We start from the raw sequence: 16799 nt of genomic DNA, 5'->3' as shown, positions 1-16799 counted from the left end.
ACACCTCATTTTAGTAATTTTTCAGCACCGTATGCAACTGTAGATGTTCATAATTCGGCCCCACATCTCCATGGTCATAGCCGAATAAGTGAAAATTTTACAGGAACACATGTGGCGTCATCAAATACTGTAGCATATAATGCATACTCTACGCAATTCAAGAATTTTGGCAACACTCACGAATCATTGCCGAAAGAATCTGAAAGTATTGTGGAGCAATCCCTTCCAGAAGCGCTTGTGGCTGCGTTAAAAAAGAGCTTGGCACAAAACAAGAAAATTAGTGCTCTTTGCCTTGAACAATATGAAAAGGGGTTGTTTCCTGATTATGCTGCAATAAAGGCTAGAGTTTTGCAAGAAGATGAAACTACATGCATTGATAGAATTGGCGAAAGAGCATATGGTTATACAGCGGTGCATACACCTCCACCTAGTACCGCAGCATATTTTACACCCCCTACACAATTGCAAAATTTCGGCAACACTAACACTTCATTGCAGAAATATTCTAAAAGCATTGGGGGGCAAACTAATCTAGAGCGAGCCGAGATTGAGAGGGTAGTTAAAGCTTTGCGCGATAGGGTGCAAGTACTTCGCCAAGAGAGAATTGATAGGGAATTAGCTCAAAGAAAAGAAGTGTTGCCAATTGATATAACCGGTGAAAAGAGTGATGATTCGGAAACTAAAAGTGCTTCGGTTGAAAAAGCCGAATCAAGTAGTATATACCCCGAATCCATCAAATCCAAAGAGGAAAACATTGTTGAGAAAGGGCATGGGAAGTATAGCATGACAACCATACTTGATTTTGCTGAAGTTAATGGAACCTACTTCCTGCCCTATGAGTTTCGTGCCATAGAAATTGATGAGCTTCAAGAACAAGAACAAGTAGCCGAAGAAAGTTTGGTGGACGAAGATCTTCAAACTAACGATGCACGAAACCAAGAGAAAGATGATGACAAGGCGTTGGGGAGCTATCCGAAGGCGGAGCAAGATATTCTTCAAGTCACACCATCATCATGCTCTCCCAACATATTTGAAGAGGTATGTCTAGCAAGTAATTTACCTATTTTCAGATTTGGTCACAACTTTATTGTTGATGCATCTATTAGGAAAATTCTAATAAGTAATTTTCAAAGACCAATGAAGAAGGGCAATTTACTTGTTAGCAATAAAATTGTTACTAAGCATATCGGTCAATATATTGTACCATTCAAAGAGACCGATAGTGACTTACTACTGCAGCCAAAGCTTTTCCCATTGCTTTATTTAAAGTTCATATCTAATTGGGTAGCTTTGCTTGCTTCATGCTTGGCTTACGCATGGTCTCAAGTGAGACGTGTATGTTCTAACTACTTTGATTTCAGAAATTTAAAGCCAAGGTTAAAATCTTTTGGGAAAACCGATGCTAGTATAGTTTCTTATTTAATGACATCGGAAAAAATATGCGAAAGAGAATTCATAGCCGAATGGGAAGATGCCAAATCTGAACCATTCGTTTGCTTAACTCCAATGCCGTTCTCACAACAAGATCGACTAGAAAACAAAAAGTATACCTTCAATTCAAAGATGTGTGATCAAATCTTTGCTTTGTTGTTGAAAAATAATTACATTGGAATTCTTGATCACCATGTCAAGCCATCTATCCAAGGACGAATGTATTGTAAGTTGCATGATTCGTTCAAGCATACTTTTGAGGATTGTAACATGTTTCATCAAATAGTTAAATCGGCCATTGATAAAGGACGATTAAAATTTGTCGAGACACCAAGAGATGACCAGTCTATTCCGATTGGTCCCGATGGCAGAAAGTTTTTGCATCGGCTACTTCAAGCCGATCCATTCAAAGAGAAGGTAAAAACTGCAGGTGATGGGATCAAGCTTTCAAGAAGAAGTAGAAGATCACAATGAACATGAACTTGAGGGTGAGAATTCCATCGAAGCTACAATGAAGACGCTAAGGACTGGGGGGCAACAAGGAAATCCAATGATCGATAAAAGCAAACCAAAAGAAAACAAAGGCCGAAATAAGCGCAAGTGTAAGGGATCAAAAATCACCTTTGCTGAACTATTGGATAAATATCAAAAGAAGAGTGGAGAGAAGAATGCTTATCGGCCAAATCATGCAAAGAAACCAAGATCACCCCAAGGCACAAATATGAGGATCGGCATTAGCAAAGTGAGCATTTTAATGCAACATATTCATATCCTTATTTTGGGTCGCCAGTGCCAATGCCGTGGATGCATCCCTATGCTCATGTAGATCCATATCCATCATGGGACAGGTATGATACAAGGGCACACTCTCCATCTTATTTTAGACCATCTAACCAATATTATGCATCTCCGAGAAGATCAACATTTAAACAATCATATGTTAAAGACCGTTTCAATCATAAGGAATCGGTCCGGAGCTCAAAGAAGAAGAAAGAGGTGGTCAAACAAGTGTACCGTGTTAAAAGAGATGGTCGTAAGAGTGCAACTTCAGATTTGATCTCAAATGAAAAAGAGCCAATTAACGTGTTGACATTGGCTACTAAAGGCAATGAGACGAAGCAACCAATTATCAAGAGTCAAAGTGCCAAATCTGAAGAAAAGAAGTTGACAGTGCACAAGGTAACACAAGAATTTCCATTGCTTCAAACAAAATCACAGCCGGGGTGCCCACTCGGCTTATCGTATTGGCGAAAGAAGGAATTACAAAAACTTAGTGCACAAGAGCTGAAAAGGAAGAACATGGCAAGGGTTCCCAAGAGGAGCAGTCAAAATAAAAATGATGAGCAACCTTTTATTGCAACAAGTGTTATAAAAGTGAAGAAAGAGAAGGATGGAAACTAGAAACAGTTAAGCCGAAGGTTTGCATCACCCCATCAAAATCTTCGGTCAGCACATCATCCATGTTTTTCAACCATACCATTGACGCCTTTGCCATGGAATTCATCATCAGGTATGATAAATACCCTCCCTGGATTTATTTTGATCCATGGAAGCGACATAACTTTCTGCATCATGAGAGGGTATTACCAAATCTCTATACAATTTATTAGCTACATTTTTTCTTGCTAATCCAAAGGGCTGAAATATTTGATTGCTATTTCATTTGTTTATTTCGGCTATACATGATTTGGTGAATGAATTCTACATGAACCTCATGGTAATGGCCGATACTTATCTATCTCCCTAAGAATATATGTAAGAATGGCCGGTATGGTACTCTAACACCGTCCTTAGTTTGAGTAGACATTGAGATAAGTGCTTGCAAAGGAATTTGTCAAATTGATGCCATTGAGGATATTATGCATAGACCAATTCATCAAAATTGCAAAGTGAACTTATGTTTTGATTGGGTGTGCTTTGGCTTGTTAGTTTTCAGAACTTACGTAAGGCCAAATCATGGTTGATTTTATTATTGAGCATCATATTGACGTCATGCATAATATTGTTTTTAGTTTGATCTCTCTAGTACCACGGAGATTATATATTGATGGTTAAATTTCTAACAATGGCCAAGGTGTTGGTGTTGTTTATTTATCTCCATATGAAGCTATTTTGTGAAGCCTCATGCCGCTTAAAATATTTTTGCACAATGATCAAAGCCGAATATGCATTGTTATTCGGATTGGAGCTTTGCCTTGCTATAGGTGCTATACATATTGAGGCTTCCGGTGATTCGTTATTAGTAGTGCAACAAATATCCAAGGTTATCAATATTTTGACGAATCACTTATAGTTTATCTTTTGGTATGTCTAGATGCAAGATTTACCTTGGGTTGCTTTAAAATTATTCATATATCTAGACATGACAATTCGAAAGAGTTGTCACAGCAAGCATCCGACTACTATGTTAACCATGGTGTATTGCATGTCTATCAATAGCCGATGCTAGGTCTTGTCAACATAGGTAAGGCCGAATCGAAGCCCACCGCTTCGGCCACTAATGAAACCTTTATGCAGACGAAGTAATGATTGGAGGAAGTTCATTCTTGGTTATCTGCAAAATCCTAGCGAAAGGGTGAACAATATGGTTCGGAGGAGAAGTTTTCACCGGATTGTTATAGAAGCTGAGAAGTTTTCACCCAAGTTTGCATCAAGAGGTTCAAACAAGGAATGGCCGATGGGGTGTTGATATCGTCCGTAGAACAAGCTATGCGGAAGTTATTTTTCGGCACACAAGCTTTGCCGAAAAACAGGGGGGCATGTGTTGACACCAGATTTTGGCATGGTCAAAAAGATAATTAAGAAGGCTTCAAATGGAAAAGTGTTCAAAGTGAGAAAGTTCCGTATCGTCAAAAGGAGAAACTTTGACATTTGGGCCGTAGCCATCTGATCTAATCTCTAAGCCCGAAGTTGTGTTTGAAGTACTAAGATTTTGCATTCAGAACACTATTCGGCTGACTATGCCCCCAAGATGGACTCATATGAGTAATGTTTCTACACGAATTGTCTTCGCCTCGTCGAGACGATCGATTTCGATATAACAAACGTCTAAATCGGAGTTCGTATGCAAAAGTTAGAGCCAAAACAGTGTGCTGCATAAGTTTGCCCCAGAAGTTCCGAGCAAAACTTCCGGGGAGGTTCCGGGCTAAACCGAAAGTTTGCACGCGGTGCGCCCCGAAAACTGGAATTTTAACATTATTTGCAGATTTGCGGGGCCAATTTCGACATCAAGATGACCTCGGATGAAAAAGTGATCAACTGAAGAGTTTTTCTCCATTGCAAGATCTACAACTTTGCTTTTGCGAATATCGTCATCCGAAGTCGTATGCGGCCTGCAAATTCAGTGCAAGAGGGCTACTTGATATAATTTCAGCCCGGAAGTTCCGGGCCCGACCGGAAGTTCCGGCCCTCGTAGTCTGAGTTTGGGTAACTTTTGATGATTTGGACGTGATTTGAGTCCTTTTCTTGTACGAGAAGTCCATCCGCCTCATATATATGTAAGGGGTGAAGGCCGATTGAAGAACACACAATCGACATATCAATCTATCATCTTTTATCTTTACGTTTACCTTCTCCCTTTGTTCTTCTTCTTCTCGTTCTTCATTCGTTCTTCTTGTTGCAGGGCGGCGAACCTCCAGACCCTAGGGGCGGTCAGGCCGACCTAGGGCAGCCCATAGCAGCCGCGCGCCCTGACAGGGTCCCTCCCGGGTGTGTGGGGTTTCGGGTGTACAAAAGCGCCCGCCGGATTGTCTTGCGTACCGCTCTTCCGGCGGGTCTCCTTCGACGTGAGCTGCGGTGCATCACCACCGGCATCGAGGGTACACGGTGACGTGTTCGTGCGCGAACAATGCACAAGAACTCATGAGAGGAAAAACTACAGAAGAAGATATTCAACGATGGCTCAATCGCCCTCCTTCCTATTCTTTGCATTATATAGGGGTTTACAACGAATTCACGTCCAACACAACACACATACTTGCCCAACATGACGTGACCCTGATAAGAATGTTTAAACTCTCCTATCTCCTTATCAGATCGATTCCTAGATGCACACGATACTTTCGAAATTGTTTTATACTTCAACAATTCGATTACAACCAGACTCCTAACACAATGTGCTTACTCCTAACAATATAACACTATTATGAAAAGACTACTAGCAGTGCGGGTGCCCGCGCTACTAGTATCGCGCTACAGCTAATAGTTAGTAGTAGCGTGGGTTAAACCCGCGCTCACTAGTAGAAAACAGGGCTTTGGTCCAGGCCGGGTCAGCCCATTAGTCCCGGTTCAGTCCAGAACCGGGACCAATGTGGGCATTGGTCCCGGTTCGTGAGCCCAGGGGGCCGGCCGGGCCACGTGGGCCATTGGTCCCGGTTCATCTAGACCTTTTGGTCCCGGTTGGTGGGATGAACCGGGACCAATGGGCCTCGCTCCTGGCCCACCACCATTGGTCCCGGTTGGTGGCTTGAACCGGGACCAAAGGATCCCCTTTAGTCCCGGCTCATGTCACCAACCGGGACCAATGAGGTGCCTATATATACCCCTCGCTCGCGAGCAGAGCACCCCAGTGCTCTATTTTTCTCTGGCCGAGGGGAAGAGGGCTTTGTGGTGCTCTAGCTCACCTCCTATGCACATGAGGTGTTCGATGGAATGCCCGAGCCACACTACTTAAGCTTTCTCCTCTCGAAGCTCGACCTCCAAGCTCCATTTTCCTCGAGATTTGTCTAGATTTAGCGGTCCGTCACGCCCCGTCCCCGTTTTCACCGCCGTTGATCACCCGCGCCGATCTCATCACCGACACCACCGTGGTGAGCCTCTTGTTCTTATCTTCTTTCTGAAAGGAAAAATATTCTTACTTATATGTTTAGATAGATACTTGTATCATTTTCTTACTTTATTATTGCATCTTATATAGTGCGATGGTTTTGGTATCCGCCCCCGTCGGCCCTCGTCCTGTCTATGATTCAGATGTGGTATGTATATTATCTTTATAACTATTGGTTCATTTATTGTTTATGAAAATTATGCCGACCAACGTGACATAGATTTTTATTTATCTAGGATGTATGTGAATCGGAAATGCCAACCGATCCTATTGTCGAGAGGTTAAATTTAGTTGAAGAAGAAAACAATTTGTTGAAGGAAAAAATAAAAAAATTGAGGAGGAGAAGATGATATTGGAGTTGCATGTTGCGGATGTCGTCGATGATCACAAGATCAAGATGGATGCAATGCGCTTGAAGATTAGAAAGATTAGAAAATATGCCATTCATACCGAGGCTTGGTATCATTATGCCGTTGGATCAATTGTTACCTTGGTTGCGATTATGATCGCATTTGTTTTCGCATTGAAATGTTTTACATAGTTTCAATGTATGGTTTAATTAATTAGATGCTCTGGAGAGCTATATGTTGTTAGATGAGAACTATGTATGCACTTTGGTTTTAATGTGATGATGAACTTCTATTAATTTGGACACTTAATTATATATAATGCACGCAGATGAACCAGCAATGGATGTACGGTGACAGACACACCCGCGAGTACATTAAGGGCGTGCATGAGTTTCTCGATGCAGCTGAGGCAAACAAGCAGAATGGTTTTATGTGTTGTCCATGCACTGAATGTGGGAATACGAGGTCTTACTCTAACCGGAAAATCCTTCACTCCCACCTGCTTTACAAGGGTTTCATGCCACACTATAATGTTAGGACGAGGCACGGAGAAATAGGGGTTATGATGGAAGACGGCGAAGAAGAAGACTACGATGACAACTATGTGCCCCCTGAATACGGTGATGCTGCAACGGGGGGAGCTGGTGAAGATCAAGAGGAACCAGACGATGTGCCCAATGATGCTGCAACGGGTGAAGCTGCTGAAGATCAAGAGGAACCAGACGATGTGCCCGATGATGATGATCTCTGCCGGGTCATTGTCGATGCAAGGATGCAATGCGAAAGTCAAAAGGAGAAGCTGAAGTTCGATCGCATGTTAGAGGATCACAAAAAATGGTTATACCCCAATTGCGAAGATGGCAACACAAAGCTCGGTACCGTACTGGAATTGTTGCAGTGGAAGGCAGAGAATGCTGTGGCTGACAAAGGATTTGAGAAGCTACTGATAATATTGAAGAAGAAGCTTCCAAAGGATAACGAATTGCCCGACAGTACATACGCAGCAAAGAAGGTCGTATGCCCTCCAGGATTGGAGGTGGAGAAGATACATGCATGCCCTAATGACTGCATCCTCTACCGCGGTGCATACAAGGATCCGAACGCATGCCCGCTATGCGGTGCATTGCGGTATAAGATCAGACGAGATGACCCTGGTGATGTTGACGGCGAGCCCCCCAGGAAGAGGGTTCCTGCGAAGGTGATGTGGTATGCTCCTATAATACCACGGTTGAAACGTCTGTTCAGAAACGAAGAGCATGCCAAGTTGATGCGATGGCACAGTGAGAACCGAAAGAAAGATGGGAAGTTGAGAGCACCCGCTGATGGGTCGCGGTGGAGAAAAATCGAGAGAAAGTACTGGGATGAGTTTGCAAAGGACCCAAGGAATGTATCGTTTGCTTTAAGCACGGATGGCATTAATCCTTTCGGGGAGCAGAGCAGCAATCACATCACCGGGCCCATGACTCTATGTATGTATAACCTTCCTCCTTGGATGTGCATGAAGCGGAAGTTCATTATGATGTCAGTTCTCATCCAAGGCCCTAATCAACCCGGCAACAAAATTGATGTGTACCTAAGGCCATTAGTTGAAGAACTTTTACAGCCGTGGAATGGAAACGGTGTACGTACGTGGGATGAGCACAGACAGGAGGAATTTAACCTTAAGGCGTTGCTGTTCGTGACCATCAACGATTGGCCCGCTCTCAGTAACCTTTCAGGACAGACAAACAAAGGATACCACGCATGCACGCACTGTTTAGATGACACTGAAAGTATATACCTGGACAAATGCAGGAAGAATGTGTACCTGGGCCATCGTCGATTTGTTCCGACCAACCATCAATGTCGAAAGAAAGGCAAGCATTTCAAAGGCGAGGCAGATCACCGGAAGAAGCCCGCCATGCGCACCGGTGATCACGTGCTTGCTATGGTCAATGATTTACACTACGTAATCTTTGGAAAGGGTCCCGGTGGACTAGCTGTTCTGAATGACGCTGAGGGACACACACCCATGTGGAAGAAGAAATCTATATTTTGGGACCTACCCTACTGGAAAGACCTAGAGGTCCGCTCCTCAATCGACGTGATGCATGTGATGAAGAACCTTTGCGTGAACCTGCTAGGCTTCTTGGGCGTGTATGGGAAGACAAAAGATACACCTGAGGCACGGGAGGACCTGCAACGTTTGCACAAAAAAGACGGCATGCCTCCGAAGCATTATAAAGGTCCTGCTAGGTACGCTCTTACGAAAGAAGAGAAAGAAATCTTCTTTGAATGCGTGCTCAGTATGAAGGTCACGACTGGCTTCTCGTCGAATATAAAGGGAATAATAAATATGCCAGAGAAAAAGTTTTAGAACCTAAAGTCTCATGACTGCCATGTGATTATGACGCAACTGCTTCCGGTTGCATTAGGGGGCTTCTACCGGAAAACGTCCGATTAGCCATTGTGAAGCTATGTGCATTCCTCAATGCAATCTCTCAGGAGGTGATCGATCCAGAAATCGTACCAAGGCTAAGGAGTGATGTGGCGCAATGTCTTGTCAGTTTCGAGCTGGTGTTCCCACCATCCTTCTTCAATATCATGACGCACGTCCTAGTTCATCTAGTCGACGAGATTGTCATCCTGGGGCCCGTATTTCTACACAATATGTTCCCCTTTGAGAGGTTCATGTGAGTCCTAAAGAAATATGCCAGTAATCGTGCTAGGCCAGAAGGAAGCATCTCCATGGGCCATCAAACAGAGGATGTTATCGGGTTTTGTGTTGACTTCATTCCTGGCCTTAACAAGATAGGTCTCCCTAAATCGCGGTAGGGGAGACTGACTGGAAAAGGCACTCTTGGAAGAGACTCAATAATATGCAGGGACGGATATTCTTTGTCTCAAGCACACTATATAGTTCTACAGAACTCTACCTTGGTGACCCCGTATGTCGATGAACACAAGAACAGTCTGCGCTCCAAACACCCGGAGCAGTGCGACGACTGGATTACATGTGAACACATCAGGACTTTCAGCAGTTGCTTGGAAACACGTCTCAGAGGTGACAACACTGTTTGTGATGAGTTGTACTTGTTATCCAGGGGACCATCTTTGACTGTATTGACTTACGAAGGATACGAGATAAATGAGAATACATTTTACACGATCGCCCAAGATCAAAAGAGCACCAACCAAAACAGCGATGTCCGCTTTGATGCAGCAACCGAGAGCGGAAAGGATACATATTATGGTTACATAGTGGACATATGGGAACTTGACTACGGACCTGATTTTAAGGTCCCTTTGTTTAAGTGCAAATGGGTCAATCTGTTAGGCGGCGGGGTACAGGTAGACCCACAGTACGGAATGACAACAGTGGATCTGAAAAATCATGGGTACACTGACGAACCGTTCGTCCTAGCCAATGATGTGGCACAGGTTATCTATGTGAAGGACATGTCTACCAAACCGATTAAAAGAAAAGATAAGGAAGCGAATACATCATACGATGAGCCAAAGCACCACATAGTTCTTTCAGGAAAAAGGGACATCCTGGGAGTGGACGGCAAGACAGACATGTCTGAAGATTATGAAAAGTTTCATGAAATTCCTCCCTTCAATGTCAAGGCTGACCCAAGCATCCTGATAAACAATGAAGATTATCCATGGTTACGGCGCAATAAGCAAATGACACAAGCGAAGAAAAAGTGAAGACTTTCTCCCGCAACTTTGTAACACACGAACATGCTACCATTGTCCGTTTTGTACATGCACATGCTATGTGGGTGAAATTATGATACCATCCCAACTTTCAACTTTTTCAGAGTTCATTTGAAATACTTTCATGTCTTATGGTTCCTAGCCCATGCCAACTTTCAACTTTCAACTTTCTAAAACTAATGGCACTAACAGAAAGTTTATAATTTTGCTCCTCGCCCCTGGCCCATGACCATTAGTCCCGGTTTGTGCCACAAACCGGGACTAAAGGGTTGGTCCTCGTTGCGGGCCGAGTTTAGTCCCACCTCGCCAACCGAAGGGGGCTCACACCGGTTTATAAGCCCTTCCCTCTCTGCCTTGTTGAGCTCCTCTCAAAGTGAAAATAGATGCCCTAATAGAGAAAATTCAACCTAAATTCATAGTGAATTTCTCTGAAATTCATAGAAATTTACTAGGAATTTAGGTTGAATTTTCTCTATAAGCGCATCTGTTTTCACTTTTTAGTAAGTTAATCACAAACTTGTGATTCAAACAATTTTCAAAGAATTCAAATTTTAACTATTCAAATTTGAAAACTAATGGCACTAACAGAAAGTTTATAATTTTTCTAAAACTAATGGCACTAACAGAAAGTTTATAATTTTGCTAACCTAAAAGCAAACAGAATTAAAAATTAAAGCAAAAAAAAAGAAAATAAATAATGCAAAAAACAAATCAAAAAAACAGGAAAAAACTATTTTTATAGTAAAGTTAATCACAAAATAAAATAAATAAAGCAACAAAGAAAACAAAAAAACTAAAAAAGTGTTTTCAAATTTGAAAACTAATGGCACTAACAGAAAGTTTATAATTTTTCTAAAACTAATGGCACTAACAGAAAGTTTATAATTTTCCTAACCTAAAAGCAAACAGAATAAAAAATTAAAGAAAAAAACAAAAGAAAATAAATAATGCAAAAATCAAATAAAAAAATAGGAAAAAACTATTTTTATAGTAAATTTAATCACAAAATAAAATAAATAAAGCAACAAAGAAAACAAAAAAACTAACAAAGTGTTTTCAAATTTGAAAACTAATGGCACTAACAGAAATTTTATAATTTTTCTAAAACTAATGGCACTAAAAGAAAGTTTCTAATTTTTCTAACCTAAAAGCAAACAGAATTAAAAATTAAAGCAAAAAAGAAAATTAAATAAATAATGCAAAAAACAAATCAAAAAAATAGGAAAAAACTATTTTTATAGTAAAGTTAATCACAAAATAAAATAAATAAAGCAACAAAGAAAACAAAAAAACTAAAAGAGTGTTTTCAAATTTGAAAACTAATGGCATTAACAAAAAGTTTATAATTTTTCTAAAACTAAAAGCATAGAGAATTAAAAAATAAAGCAAAAAAACAAAAGAAAATAAATAAAGCAACAAAAAAACAAAAAAATGCCACCCACTGGGCCACCACGGCCTGAATACGACTAGAAACCCTACCATGGGCCAGGATTCAGGCCCGCAATAGGCCCAGTAGGCCCACAGGCATTGTAGTGACAGATTAGGCCCGAAAGCCTGCAGTTGAGAGGAGCTCGGGAGGGTGGGCGCAGCAGCGCTTATAAACCACTCCCGAGCCCTCTCAACTAGCGAGGTGGGACTAAACTTTTGGGCGCGGGGCAGCACAAGGCCATTGGTCCCGGTTGGGGGCACCAACCGGGACTAAAGGGGGGCATTGGTCACCAATGCCCCCCTTAGTCCCGGTTGGTGCCACCAACCGGGACCATAGGCCTCTGCTTCCCGCCCTTTCGGCTGCTGAAAAAAGACCTATGGTCCCGGTTGGTGGCACCAACTGGGACTAAAGGTGGCATTGGTCCCGGTTGTTGCCACGAACCGGGACCAATACTCTGTGTATATAAGCAGGACTTAGGAAATTTTCAGTTTCTCATTGACCATTTGCCCCCGAGGCCGCCAGGCTGCCCGTGCTCGCCGTCGCCGTCGCCCCGCGCCCCTGCCCCGTGCTCGCCATCGCCGCCCACTCCTCGTTGCCGTCGCCCTGCCCCTGCCCCGTCCCGCCCCTGCGCGCCGGCACCCTCGCCGCCCCCGCCGTCACCTCGAGCTCCCCTGCTCGCGCGCGCCGCCCCGCGCCCCGAGCCCCTGCCACGGACTCGCCGTCGCCGCCCGCCCCTGCCCCGACGCGCGCCGCCCCGGCCCGCCCCTGTCGCCGTCTCCCGCGCCCCTACCCCGACGCGCGCTGCCCGTGCCCCGACGCGCGCCGCCCCGGCCCGCCCTCGCCATCGCCTGCGCCCCTGCCCGCCTCCTCAACTTGGTCCGTCCGCCGGCGCCCTCCCATTGCAATTTTTTTCATATATATATGCTTGTTTTATATATACATATGCTTGTTTTTTATATATACATATGCTTGTTTATATATATGTAATGATTTTTTTATAGAATATGATGTTTTTTTCATAGATGATCACATATATGATGTATGCACGAATGTGGATGAAATATGATGTTTTTTTGTTCATAGAACATGATGTTTTTTTAATTCACATATTTTATTTGTTCATGAGAGAGGCGGGGACGTTGAGGGATCATAGATGTATTTTTTTCAGAATTTTCTATCGTGCATAGACGGATTTTAGACCACAGGAGCACCCCCTCTCTATCGTTGCAAAATTTGCAAAGTGATATTAAGAAGGAAGGAAAAGAAGTATAGGAAAGAAAGAAAAAAAGAAGAGGAAAGAAAGAAGAAGAGGAGAGGAAGAAGAGGAGAAATAAATAAGAAGAAGAAAAAAGAAAAAAAAGAAGAGGAGAAGAAGAAAGGAATAGTGGAGAAGAAGAGAAAATAGAATATATTCTATTTTTTCTTCTTCTCCACTATTCCTTTCTTCTTCTCCTCTTTTTTTTCTTCTTTTTTTTTCTTCGATCTTCTCCTCTAGTTATTCCTTTCTTCTTCTCCTCTTTCTTCTTCTTCTTCTTCTTCTTCTTCTTCTTCTTAATTTTTATCAGGAACGAGGGTGTCGAGGGTTGGGAACTAGGGTAGAGGGTCGAGGGTCGTTAAGGGGTCAAGGGTCGAGGGTTTCAGTGTCGAGGGTTCGAGGGTTCTATAGGGTCGAGGGATCGAGGGTCGAGGGTTCCAGGGTCGTCTAGGGGTCGAGGGTTCCAGGGTCGTCGAGGGTTCGAGGGGTCGAGGATCGCCAAGGGGTCGAGAGAGGTTTCCTAGTGTCAAAGTATTGAAGAAATCCATGGCTTCATCATTAGCCGGAAGTAACCAGGGCACGACGAAGTCCTCCAAAGTTATTTTGGAATGGTGTCCCGGATAGGATAATTTGCCTTTTTGTATGAATTTCAGCAAAGGCCTTCCAAATAACGATATTTGGAAGGTTCTTGCTGAACTTTGTACCAAAAAGCGAATTATCCTATCTAGGATTTTGTTCCAAAATAACTTTGGAGAGCTTCGTACCATCATGCACCTGTTACTTTCGCCTAATGATGAAGACATGGTTTTGTTGAATCCTTTGACACTAGGCAACCTCCTGACCCCTCGGCGATCCTCTCGAACATGAGAGGAAGAAGAGGATAAAAAAAGAAGAGGAAGAAGAAAAAAAAGAGGAGAAGAAAGAATAGAGGAGTTCTTCTCCTCTATTCTTCCTTCTCCTCTTTTTTTTCTTCTTCTTCCTCTTTTTTTATCGGGAACGAGGGTCGTCGTGGGACATATAGATGTAGTGTCGTCGTTGTCGATATATACCCCCTCCCGATAGCTTCAACACGTGGGGGGGTCGAGGCCACTAATTAATATATATGATTCCTTACTATGATTAGGTAGCTAGTTCTACGTTTGGCACTAATATATCCATCTGTCATGTTTGAATAACAATTGCCATGTTGTAAATATTTGTAGAAACTATGGACACCGCCCGAGACGAAGCAAAAGAAGCGTTGTTGAGGGACATAATCGCAGAAGGAAGTGATGTCGTCTCGTTGTTTCTCAACGACACCGATGGTCTGGAAGGAGAGGGTGAAGAAGCTGGCTACGGTGACCTAATGCCGGTGCAAGAAGAAGAACATGAGGACGGCTCCGATGACCCAATGCGGGTGCAAGAAGGAGACCGTGATGACGGCTCCGGTGACCGAACCGAGTCCGGCCAGGTATATATATTAGTTAAGCCTGTGCTGACTAGCTGATTGATGCATTCATTGTTTTGGTATGTACACATATTAATTAAGTCTTTGTTCTTTTTTCTAGCCCTCCGGATCAAGCACAACTTCTGTAAAGAGACGAGGCCCGAAGAAAAAGTTGAGCTCGGATGAAAAGTTTGAGATCATAGCAATCGCGCCCGACGGCCAACCGATTGAACCCCTCCGGACAAAGAGCGCATTTGTTGCTCAGTGCGGGGTTCTGGTTAGGGACAAGATCCCGATAAGCATCCAGCAATGGTTTAAGCCGGCTACAGAAGACCCTGAGGTGTCTTATGTCAATGATATGCAGAAAAATGATCTTTGGACTGAGCTGAAGTCAAATTTCACCCTACCGCCAGAGGATAATCCAGAGAACCCAGTTAAAGAGCAATTAATCAAGTCTTTTGCTCTTAAGAGGATGGCAGAACTATTCAGGAGGTGGAAGAAAGAGCTGAATAAGTTTGGCGAAAATAATGAGACACCAGAATTCAAGGGCAGATATGAGAAGATCAGAGATCACTGGCCCGCATTTGTGGCCCACAAGACATCAGAAAAGAGTAAGAAGATGTCGGCGACAAACAAGCAAAATGCTGCGAAGAAGAAGCTTCACCATCGCACGGGGTCAGGTGGCTACCTCGTAGCCCGGCCTAAGTGGGCCAAGACTGAGAATGATCTGGTTGATAAAGGGATCGAACCAGAGACAATTAGCTGGCCAGACCGTTGCCGGACTTGGTTCTTCGGGGCTGGCGGAACCTTGGACCCTGTAACAGGGAAGTGCATTTGGACGAATGATCAAATGGACATACCAGTCAGGAAGCTTAAGCAGTATATCGAAGCAGCGCAGCAAGGGAAGTTCTTTCCAGACAGAGAGAACGACGAGCTCACAATGGCCCTCGGGAATCCTGAGCACCCTGGACGGACACGAGGCATGCCAGGCTCCATTCTGTGGAAGGTTGGGTTTCCGGACGCAGGTGGTTACAAATCCCATGAGAGGAGGAAAAAAGTGCAGCAGACCCAAATGCAGGCGCTGCAAGCAAGGGTAGACGCGATAGAGGAACGAGAAGCAAATCGTAGCAAACGTACTGCCGAAGCTTCCCCCGAAGCTAGCCCGCCATCTCAGCGCAGAAGCAGCCTGGCTTCCACCGAGCTGCTTCAGCCGGAGCATGCCTTGACGGCTCCTGCCAGCTATCCCGTGGATGCTATCACGGAGTCTCAAAATTGCCACCTTATGACGCAATGGATGAATTTGAAGGTCAAGGCGGCTGTTGGCTCTGTTTATCCTACTGAACCCGGCGCAACTTTTCACTGCCGGCCGATTCCAGAAGGATATGCTAGGGTGATGGTGGATGAAATAATGGAGGGATTTGAGGACCTCCAGCTTGACCACCCTACCGGTGAAGGGGAGACTCGGCTGGGGTCTGCTCTGAAGACTCCATGCCTATGGCGGAAGGAGCTCATCAACCTTCCGAACTGGACGCCTCCGCCTCCTCCTCCTCCTCCGGCGAGTCAGGGCACTCCGCCTCCTCCACCGCCTCCTCCTCCGGCGAGTGACGATCAGGGACCTCGGCCGGCTCCTTCTCCGGCGCGTGGCGGCACTCCGCCTGCGCTGCCGCACCCGAGCAGCCAGCCTCCTCCTTCTCCGCCTCGTCAGCAAGGGCAGAAGAGACCCGCCGCCGCTCCAGCAGCTGCTCCGGCGCGTCGTAGTCCTTGTCCTCCGCCTCGTAAGCAAGTAAAGAAGACAACCGCATCGTCTGCTCAGCCGGCGTCTAGCAGTACAACCAGAGGCGGGAGGACATACAGATTCGGTCCTTCTCTGAAGAGTCCACAGAAGTTACCATACGACAGGACCCCGGAGGAGAACGCGAAGATCACGCGAACCGGAGTGGATGACTGGTTTCAAGGGTTGAGAGCAAAGAGACATCCACCTCCGGAGGAGAAGGTAGATCCGGTGAAAGTGAAGCGCACTCTGGCTGCCCTGGCAAAACCACCCAAGTCTCTGCCGAAAGGCAACTATGAGCGCATTATTGCAAAGACATGGGCCGAAGCGGAGCGGTCGGGAAGTACAGTCAGTGATCAAAGGCTGAAAGAACGACGAGCAGCTGGGAAACAAATTGCCCAGCTCGGCGAACAAGTGAAGCAATCGTGCCCCCCGCTCAAGGTGCCTAGCGACATCGTCGATCCGAGGATGGTGCCCGATTATGGCAATGTTGACGATTACCTGCCCGACGATGTACATTATGATCCCATGGAGGTGCAGATAGACAGATACGAGTATGGGAAGCCTCTCGTCAAAGATGAAAAATCTTTAACAACGATGATGCGAAGAT

The sequence above is a fragment of the Triticum urartu genome, chromosome 6 (assembly GCF_003073215.2).
Source record: "Triticum urartu cultivar G1812 chromosome 6, Tu2.1, whole genome shotgun sequence".
Classification (NCBI taxonomy): Eukaryota; Viridiplantae; Streptophyta; class Magnoliopsida; order Poales; family Poaceae; genus Triticum; species Triticum urartu.
This window is presented reverse-complemented; position numbering follows the sequence as displayed.